Here is a 10,020-nt window from a genome sequence, read left to right on the forward strand (position 1 = left end):
GGTGAGTTGGTCTTAAGGGAAGCGGCAGAAGATGCTGCCTTGTTAGCACAGGTACTTATGATTTTTACATTATCAAAAAAGGCTAAAGTTGTGATAGACTTCCAGTGAAGAAAGGATTGAAAACTGCCAGCACAGACACACCCTAAATAATACATTCAACTATATTGGAAACATGAGGTTTTTTTAATTGTGCATCACTGTATTGTGCATCACTGTGCATTGTAATTGTGAATCACTGTATTGCTTACTATCTTAAAAGAAGCACATGGAGCACTCATTGAAAGAGATACTGTGGAGTTACTCCTGTCCATTTCTTTGTCCAAACTAAGAAGAAGAGGAAAAGTCAGAAACGGAAAAAAGCCAAAAAAGAGGATCAAGGATGAGAAGAGGACGGATAGAAAGACGTACAGAAATAAGAACATGAAAATGCCACATGACCTTTACACACATGAGGATGTGGGGCCAGAACAAGCAATCTTTTTCACCAGAGGGAAGGAGATAACAGTAACTATCCAACAAGAGAAGAAAATTATTGTCTCTTGGGAAAAGCACTTTATTTAATGGATTTATTAGAGCAATATAATCAAACACAGTATTATGATGCACACATCCATGCTTGCCAATAAAGCTTCCTACCAATAGACAGACACAAAAGTTACTGATCCTTTCTTCCTGGAGAGGCTGTGCAACTACCAGAAATATGTAATGTGCAGTTATAAACTCAGTGATTATTTAAAGCAAACTAACCTGTTCCATGTTTTTGTAGGTGGGAGTATAATGGTTCATCCCAAGCTCTGAGTCAGGGAGCAGAGGAGGAGTGAACATTTCCAGGGTGTCACTTGCATCATGAATTCCAGCCTGGGTTACACTGGAAGCGAACTTTTGAGGAAAAAATGCAGAACTGGACAAATTACCTAATTGCCTTGCATGCTGAAAAGCTTGGTCGTAGTTCAGGTCTTCTGTTGAGTCATTACTGTTACCCATTGTGCCACTGGCTTCTGAGCTGTATAAAATTGGACACTGCTTGCCAGAGGATTCATTCATGCTGGAAACTCAACCTAGGGATAAAGGAAGCATGATCTTGTCAATTATTATTTTGGAACATGGTACCGTGCTTACCAGATCACTGGCAGTCTGCTGTGACATATGATTTTCCTCCTTAAAAGCATCTGCTTCCATGCCCTGCTTTCCAAAAATCCATGTTAGGGATGTGCAGTAAAAACCACCATGAGCAAAGGTGTCATACTGACATAGTAAATATTGTGATTTGTATTTTTCTTTTTTTTTTTTTTTTTCATCCAGTAGATTATTTTTTTAGCCCAGGCTGAACTCCTGACTTCGGAAACTGTAAACCATACTTATACATATATTTCTCTATGTTTTTACATATATGTACACATATAGAAGTACATATAAATATACCCATATATAAAAAAAAAACACTGTTAGGATACACGCAATACAAAAAACCTATAAAATCACAAAATTTCTACCAGGTAAAATGGCTTAGATGTATTGCCTGCTCTTTCACTATTAAATCCTCAAGCCTTAGACAAACAGGAATAGATGCAAGACTTAGTTACAATGAATACCAAAATCTATTCATCACTAGAAGCATTTGCCGAACTGTCCTAACCTTGTCTTTCAGCTAAATCTTCAGCCTTTAAATTCAGAGAAAGTGCTTAACATCCAAAGAAGACTGCAGAAAGCAGAAAATGAAGATAACAGGAGGAAACATGAGAAAACAAATGGCATGTGGGGAAAAAACAAACAAACAAACAAATAAATAAGAAAAAAAAAGAAAGAAAGAAAAACACCACACAAACAAACCACAACGAAACCACCACTAGGAAACCACTCAATGTTTAAGTAGCTCAGAATAATGTTTATTTCAAAAAGATGTTATAGGATTACACTGCTACACCTTGTATCCCTTCTATTTGAGACTGGTATGGCTGAGACAGCTGTGCAACACAAACATTCTGCTTCCCCTCTTCAAGCACTGGGCTTCAGTCCTTCCAAGACAGAGGCCAAGAATTTGCTACTTACCTTAAAAAAACATTGGGGTAGGACAGTATATTTCAGCAGCTGAAGCTAGTGAGGTTCCCCATCTTGTTCTGCTGTGGGAGGATTTAAAGGGGGTTTTTTTTGCATTCTTTGAGAAAAGTGGAGTCTCCAAGAACTTCGTTTGCTCACAAGAAAATTATTTAATGCCTTCTTCCTACTTTAAGTGGTTTGCATAAGTTGTATACACACCCTACCAGGTTCAATACTTCATTTGACAGATCCATCATGTGTAGCTAGGAAACGTTATGTTGTTTACAGGCTTAAACTCCCATCAGAGTTATCTACAGTACTACCGGAAACATTTTATTTTAAAAAATCTATGAATTTAGAACAACAGAGGTCCAGGCTGTCTGGGTAGATGCTTGTGCACTAAAATACAGGAGTGGAAAAAAAACCTGGAAGCAGATGTAGTGAAGACAGAGGACTGGACAGGAACAGATCAGAAAGAATGAGCTAAGAAATGATATTTAAAGAAAAGAGTAGAGCCCATGACCCTATATTGTAATTCCCTCCAAAACCTAAGAAGGAACATGAAGTTCCTGAGTCAGCCTGTTCCTCTCTTACCTGCAGCAGTGTTGGCTGGATCCTGGTATTGCACAGGACACGAGAGTTTTCTACACTGACAGGTCGCCACTTCAGGTTAAATGGAAATGGAACTAGAAGTTCCAACCTCCCAGTGATTTCCTGAGTATAGCACCATATGCAGGTTGGTTGGGTTTTTTTCATTTGTTTCTTTGTTACATCGCCTTAGGCACCACATCCACTGCACAGCAGGTAAAAACATGAAGAACGGGATTTTGTAAGGAAACCTCCCTGAAATCATCAGCATGGAAAAGATGTTCAAACCACAACACTGATAAGGAGGTCTGCGAGTGACTAACTCGACAGTGCCAAAATATATCCTATACATATCCCATTAAAAGTAAAAAGAAAAATCCAATAACTGTTGATCATAGTTGATCTTCTTCATCAGCTTAATATCTTGCTACCTCAGAAAGGTTGGGGGGGAGGTATATTCTTAACGTATGAGGTTTCAGAGGTAAGAAATCATTTGCTTATTAGAATTAACATTGCCTAGGCTGGTAGCTGCCTTTAGTTTGGATAAGAAACTGAACACTAAAACTCACTCTATCATTAATCTTTTCAATGTTTGCTTTTTCATTGTTGAGGGTTGCCAGGGAATTAGTGAGTAAACAGCAGCTCTCAGCCACAGCCCCGGCCCCTGTGGTTCTTCCTCAGTCAAAACCCACAAAACCTCCCTTTCTCCAGGCAACGAAGTAGTTTCTCAGTAAATATGGCCAAAACGGTCAAAACTGCTCCCGGTGGGGTAGAAATACCCTTGCACAGAGCACCTGGGCAGCCGGCATGAGCAAACAAGGAAGCATGGTGCAGGCTGACAATTGTTAAGTGTTTGTGGGGATTCTCGGTTTCAGCAGATTTTTTAATTTAAAAACTATTATAAAGATGAATATGTTTTATCCCAGACAGTCTCTTAATAAATATAAGACAAAATAAATATGCAAAATCCTTGCACTTTCACAGAGCCTTCCGACCACGTAATTTTAAAGCACTTGATGTGATACTGGCGTGCATAAAGTCAGTATGTGTGTGCACAGTCAGTACACCTATGCATACGTGACCTGATCTTTAAAACCGCTAAATTCTCAAAACTTCCAATGAAAAAAAGTAGAAATCTTACTGAAACCCCAGCAGTTCTAATAAGTTCCCCAGAAACAGCATTGGGAAGTTAACCATAGATGCTCAGGCCTGTGGACCTCAGCAGAAGCCTCAGAGCCAGACTCGCAGCTGTGCAAGAGCTGTCGGTGACAAAGACACCTCAAAGACCACTCTTCCCGGAGCACTGGCTAGAAGACTTTTTGGGAGAAGAATTTTCTTAAACCCTGAAGCAGTTCACCAAGCTTCTCCCTACCAGAGAGCAATGAGAAGTTCTTATTTGTAAATTCTCCTTTTGCTTTTTTAAATTGTATTAAGCGTGGAGCAACAGCCATAAACTTGATGCCTATAGATAAACAAAACAAGGAGACATAAATAAATGGTGATAATTTTATTTTAAACAGCACATAATATAAAATATTCAACAAGCATTGAAGTGTTGGACTTACCCAACACTCACTGCAAACAGTCTCTGAAATCCGATTAATTTTTTCTTATTCTATATCAGCGGTGCTCTGATACCTAACAATCCCATGCACAGATCTTGGTCCTTCTCTGCTGGGAAGGGTACAATCCCCTAACAAAATGACACTTTATTTTGAAATTTGCTTATACAAATAAGTATGCAGCTGCTTCATGGGTTATATTTGGCTTCTGTAAAGGTGAACATACAATACAAAAGACAAAAAACATAAAAAGGATGAAGTTTGTCCATTAATTCCCATTGACTTCTGTATGCTTTGAGAGGTCTAAACTAATACAATGAAAAATAACATACATCACCAGAAAAATCTATTTTTTTTCTTTCAAAAGTACTGAATAATTTCCAAAAATACTTAGCTAACCAAGGAATTTCATAGGGCAAAATAGAGCTATCAGTAATACCAGAGCAATTATCTAGCTTCACACCTTGAGCGATTCAAGAGAAAGGCAAGACTGGTCTCAAGATAAGCAAAATCGATTTTTCAGATAGTTCCTAGTGATATTTAGGATTTAATTATAACCTTCAAGTCGTTCATTGTAAGAGATGTGCTCACAAGTACATTTAGAAGGTGTATTGGGTGATATTTTTTTTAAGTTATTAATGGGTTGTGTTATGTTTATATTTGCTTATTTTTCATTATACTTTGAGATTTATTTGTCTTATGTAATATGCAATTGTTTGATGGTGTAATAGGAAATCATGCATTTATTTAAGGTGAAGAACATAGCCATTTATTTGTATTAAGCTCTTACTTGTTCCCTGTGATCACAATGACTGGTCATTTAAAAGCCAATATTTGACGACTGCTAAAATTCATTACTGTAATCACCAACATTGAACAGTGACAAATTATTTCTTATCTATGGTCAGTTCCACACCTATTGTCTCATTTTTTATTGCTGCAGCATCATTCATGTAACTATAGTCCAGTGGAGCAAGGCTGAAGCGCTTCCTTGGTGGTGGAGCAACACTGCTCCTCACCCTGAGCAGCTCGGCTGAACCCCAGTATGCCACCTCTGCCATGGAAATATTTTTCTGTCAAGTCTGTGTACCTTAACATCGGTGTTTCTAGAATTTTCCCTTGTTTCTCCAAGTGGATGCCAGGTCTTCTTCCAGCAAGATGCCCCACTAGCAAGATGGAGTTTGCTATTGTTGTCTGATTGTTTGGGGTTTTTTTTAAGTCTCTGTGACATCCAGCCTTTTGGTACTTGCTCCTGTTCTTTATTGGATAAGCAGTTTGAGACCAAGCTCATTACTTCCCCCAGGATGCAGCTGCAACAGCATAAAGGCTTGCTCTTCTTGAATTGGTTACTTGTTAGTGTGATTTGTTTACTAGTTTTGAGTGTACATTACCAGCAACTTAGTAGCAGTATCCACAATTTAGTGTAATCTAGTTGACATGAGTTACTCTCATTTAAGCACAGCTCATTTATAATCTACCATTTAGGATACTCCAGCGTGCTTTAAGTGCATATGGTTTATCCTGGCCTCTGCAAAGAAGCCTCAGGAGAGATTTCTGTTGCCGTGCTTATTGTTCATTAAAGTTTCACTACAACAGAATTATTGTCCCAGTAGAAATCTTCCAAATCAGTTTGTTTAGGATTTTTCTTTCCCATTTGTACACCATGCCATATAGAAAAAGACCTCTATTAAATATAGGATGGCTTAGTTACCTATTAAAGTTAAATATGATCAACATTCTGAAAATGCAGCTCAAAGAAGTGCTGAAACAGCTGCCTTGTTTGGCTTGCTCAGGAGAGCTCCACACTGTTGGAGCAGAGGGAAAGTCACTGCAGAAAGAACATCCATTTAGCAGTCAGCTCCCTTTACATTACAGATCCCTCCGTTTCTTCTCCTGCCTACTGTGAGACCAACTCAGGTAGCTCTACCAAGATGCAAAATAAGAAACAAACAGCACTGTAGGAGGAGGGAAAGGATGAACAAATTAAAAAAAAAAAAAAAAAAAAGTCAAAATGTCAGAGAAGAGACCTGTGGCTGGGGAACAGATATTACTTAGACCCAGTTCTTTCCCTTAAATTTTGGCAGATAAGAGATTTGGAGGAAGGGATGAGGTTGTGTTTTTTGTTTCATACAAGTAAACTAGAATCCTATATGTTACAAAATAGATTAGCATAGTTCCAGAAAGAACTGTCTTTCCAATATGGAAATTGTATTGCTCAACTTCAGTCTTTTCCTCCAAGTTTCTTTCTGGGTACTTACATCTTCCCCTGCCTCCTCACACATATCTGCACTATACAGTTTATTGACCTTCCTGTTGATTTGTTCTCAGTCACACTGAAAGAAGCACTTGAAAAAAATACAGCTACAGGCAGCAGAAGCTGAACAAAAGAGAAATCCTGTTGCCTGTGAACACATCACATCACTTGTCTCTGTCAGTGATGTGAAAACCACCTGCACTTCCGTGCCTTTCACCAGCCCCAACAAAAATACTAGTCTGGAATTGAAAACAAACATGGAAGGAGGTAACAAATTGCATGAAGCTAAACAAAAGCCATCAGCATGTCGTAATAAAGATGTCTCTGGAGCTGCAAAAGTATCCTACGGTTTTTCTTATGTTCTCATATTATAGGTATGTTACGTTTCTCTCACTGCCCATTTCCTATCCAAGCCTCCAACACCAATCCCACAGTGGGGCTGTGACTGAGCTGCCACATCCTCAGCATCCATGGCACTAACATGGTGAGATGTTGGCAGTCCTCTCGTATTCAAAACCAATCCTATTCAAGAAGAAAACATAATGGGAGCAAATACGATGGGAGCAAAACTCAGTCTAAAACCAGCTGAAGTCTAGCCTGCTGTACATTTAGCTGGGGTTTCTAGCAGAGGAAGTGATCACAAAGCCTCAAGAAGCAGGCAAATATGAACAAGCAGGAACACTTAGGGCGCAGGGACCTCTGACAAGTGCTTTACGGAAGATAAAAGCTGGATGAAAATAACACCTGAAAGTTCTCAAACCAGGAAGCACTACCATAGTGTATAAATATGTACATAATATAAAAATACATAAGTAAATTATATATAAACACATGTGTACAAATACATACATAAATGTTACATAGAGCTTATGAAGAAGCTATCAGAACCATGTACAACTAAATCTGGAGGAAAAGCTCTAGGTAAAAAGACATTTGCCTCTGCAAGGTCAGCCTAATCCTTTTCAATAGTTCTGCTTACTACCTGTCAATCAAGGATATGTGGAATTTTCAGGGTGGAACCGGGATCAAGTTATCATCTATTGACAATTGCAGCAAAACCAGTACTTCCCTTAGACAAAACAAGTGGGCATGGGCAACTCGCTATAATTGAATTCCAAAATAGAATAGTAATTAAAAGCAGCTTGACAATGGACTTCAAGCTTCCTCTCCTGTTGTTCATTTCTATAAATTAATCCCTAAACAGAAGAGGAATTAACCAAAGCAAGCGTGAAATTCTGGAATGACCATGTGATGCTTTATCTGTTGTATGATCTGTTGTTGTTACTTAGAAGAAGAGGAGTTTGCAGACAGAGTGAAAAAGGGCCACAGTTGAAGTCTCTGAAGACACTGGTGTCTGCCACAAAAAAAAAAAAAAAAACCCACACAACAAAAACCACAAAGAAAACACATTAACTGAAGAATACCCCCCCCACCCCGCGAGAGAGGAAGAGGAAAGTTACATGTACTGATATAAATGGACACATATTCTCCATTACACAAGACAACTCAAGCCCACAACAATGAAAAAAAGACCTGGTTTTCAAAAAAAAAAAAACAAAAAACAACAACAAAAAAAACCCTGCATTACTGCACTCTGCTCTGTAATGTCTCTGTTTATTCAAGCTGCAGAGCAGCTTTGATTACATCTACAAATAACATCTATTTAAAGTGACGTTCCTGTGCATATTTTGTGGTGTACAATTACAAAAAACTAGGTAATACAGATATTGCATTATGCTTTCGCAACATTTGTACGAGTTTTAACCACTAGAGGGAAATCTTGCACTATTCTGAGTGAGCAAACAGACACACAAATCTGAGCATGCAGATGTTTTTTTTTAAAAAAAAAAAAAAATGCAACAGCGAAAATAATGTTACACCTAAAAGAAACGCATGCTGTCTGAAAAAGTTCTCAGGACAGCATCAATGTCTCACAACATGTCATGATATTAAATGTGAAATTTCAAAAATTCATAATCAATAACCAGTGGCTTTTTTGCATGACTTACTGGCTACAGAACTCAGACTGATTAAAAGCTCAAAAAGTCCCCAAGCCTCCAAACTCAGGTCAAGAAGGCAGTAACAATAATTTGCAGGTGGTTTTTAAGTTGGAGCACTGCTATATTTCTGAACTAGGTGATACTACATAATTCACTCAGTCTACTTTTGTTACATCTACTTTTCCAGCTGGAGTTATCAGACCACCTTAAGCAAAGTCCACAAGAGGGACACTCTGGCTATAACAGACTATAACAACAATAATGTGGATACAGCTTACATCAACAAAATGGACTTTATGCCAGCTACCACTAACCCCTTCTTCCTTTGCAAGGCAGGCTTCCATGGACAGTATTATCTTGAGAGCTGTGCCTTGGCTCTTCATTAGTTAAGGGTATTTTAAAATCACACTATATGTTCCTTTCATGCACAATTCTTCCAGGTAATATTCTCCACCCAAACGTGATGCATCCAGTAGTGACAGTCACTACCTGGGAATGTGGGAGCATAAACCTCTCTGCAGCCAGAACCCTGTAAATGTGAGTATGTCTCAGCTGATGTCAGATTCTATAACAGCTGAGGTTTCCTTCTAGAATTTTCCCCCAGAGATTTTTCTTACACCTGACTCTGTGGGATATGAAAGTCCATGGGAAGAGTCGTAAATGAACATATGCTGAAAACATTACTGAGAATGTTTCTGTAGCTGTCAGATCCCATAAACTCCACTGTCACATGTCAACTTTTGTTTATCTTTTCAGTCCACTGTTGTGCTTTGGTTCCTGTCTTGAGGCAAGAAGTATATGAACTAGTCTATGTCTAACAAGATTCCTGTATGCTCCAGTTATTGGCTGGAGAAACTCAGGACTTTCTCAGGCCCTCTGGAGTATCCAAATTTGCCCATGTCTCAGGCATATTAGCTGCCTTTGTAGGAGGTAGCAGATTTTAAGGAATATTAATTTCTGATAACTGCATTCCCAGAAGTTCTCTTGTAGGGTAGAAGTCAGCAGACAAGCTGGAGTCAAGAAGGCTTCCTAAAAAACCTGGTTTTACAGCTCTAACAAAAAATACTAATTTTTATCAGGTGATCAAGGGCACTGACGGGAAGGTCACAGACTGTTTACAACCACAGCGTCCAGGCAAAACCCTTCAAAGAGCTGTTTGGTTTGTGGTTTGCTTGAGGGCCTTTACAAAGCTCTAAGAACGTCTGTAATTTTGATTTTGTGCTTCAGTCCAGATTTGGCCCTTGATTTGCCTTTATTTTACCTCTGTCTCCTTTTTTCCTTAAAACCAGTTGGTTTAGATTTTGTCTAAATGCATAAAATGTACACAAAAACTGTGAATATTTCTGCAATGAAACAGTATTTGGGAATAATTTTTACACAACAATATAGTTTTACTTAAAGGGCAAACAGATTTAAAAAAACACCAAAACACCTTAATTCACTGCATACACCATCAAATAACCATTACTTTATCAGAGATCATGCAATGTATCATTGAGCAGCAAAATAACTTTTCTATATTCTCTGCCAATAATTTCATTCTACCAATGCTGTATCAAAACTTGGTCTTCACTTATAT

At 38.4% G+C, this 10,020-nt stretch overlaps 1 pseudogene; it reads right to left on the bottom strand.

Annotated features, from left to right (window-relative positions):
• The window catches only part of LOC136099247 (uncharacterized), a 32,717-nt pseudogene extending 31,673 nt beyond the window's left edge, over positions 1-1,044 (bottom strand).
• Between the last annotated feature and the right edge of the window lie 8,976 nt (positions 1,045-10,020).

Source organism: Patagioenas fasciata, chromosome 3, assembly GCF_037038585.1.
Source record: "Patagioenas fasciata isolate bPatFas1 chromosome 3, bPatFas1.hap1, whole genome shotgun sequence".
Classification (NCBI taxonomy): Eukaryota; Metazoa; Chordata; class Aves; order Columbiformes; family Columbidae; genus Patagioenas; species Patagioenas fasciata.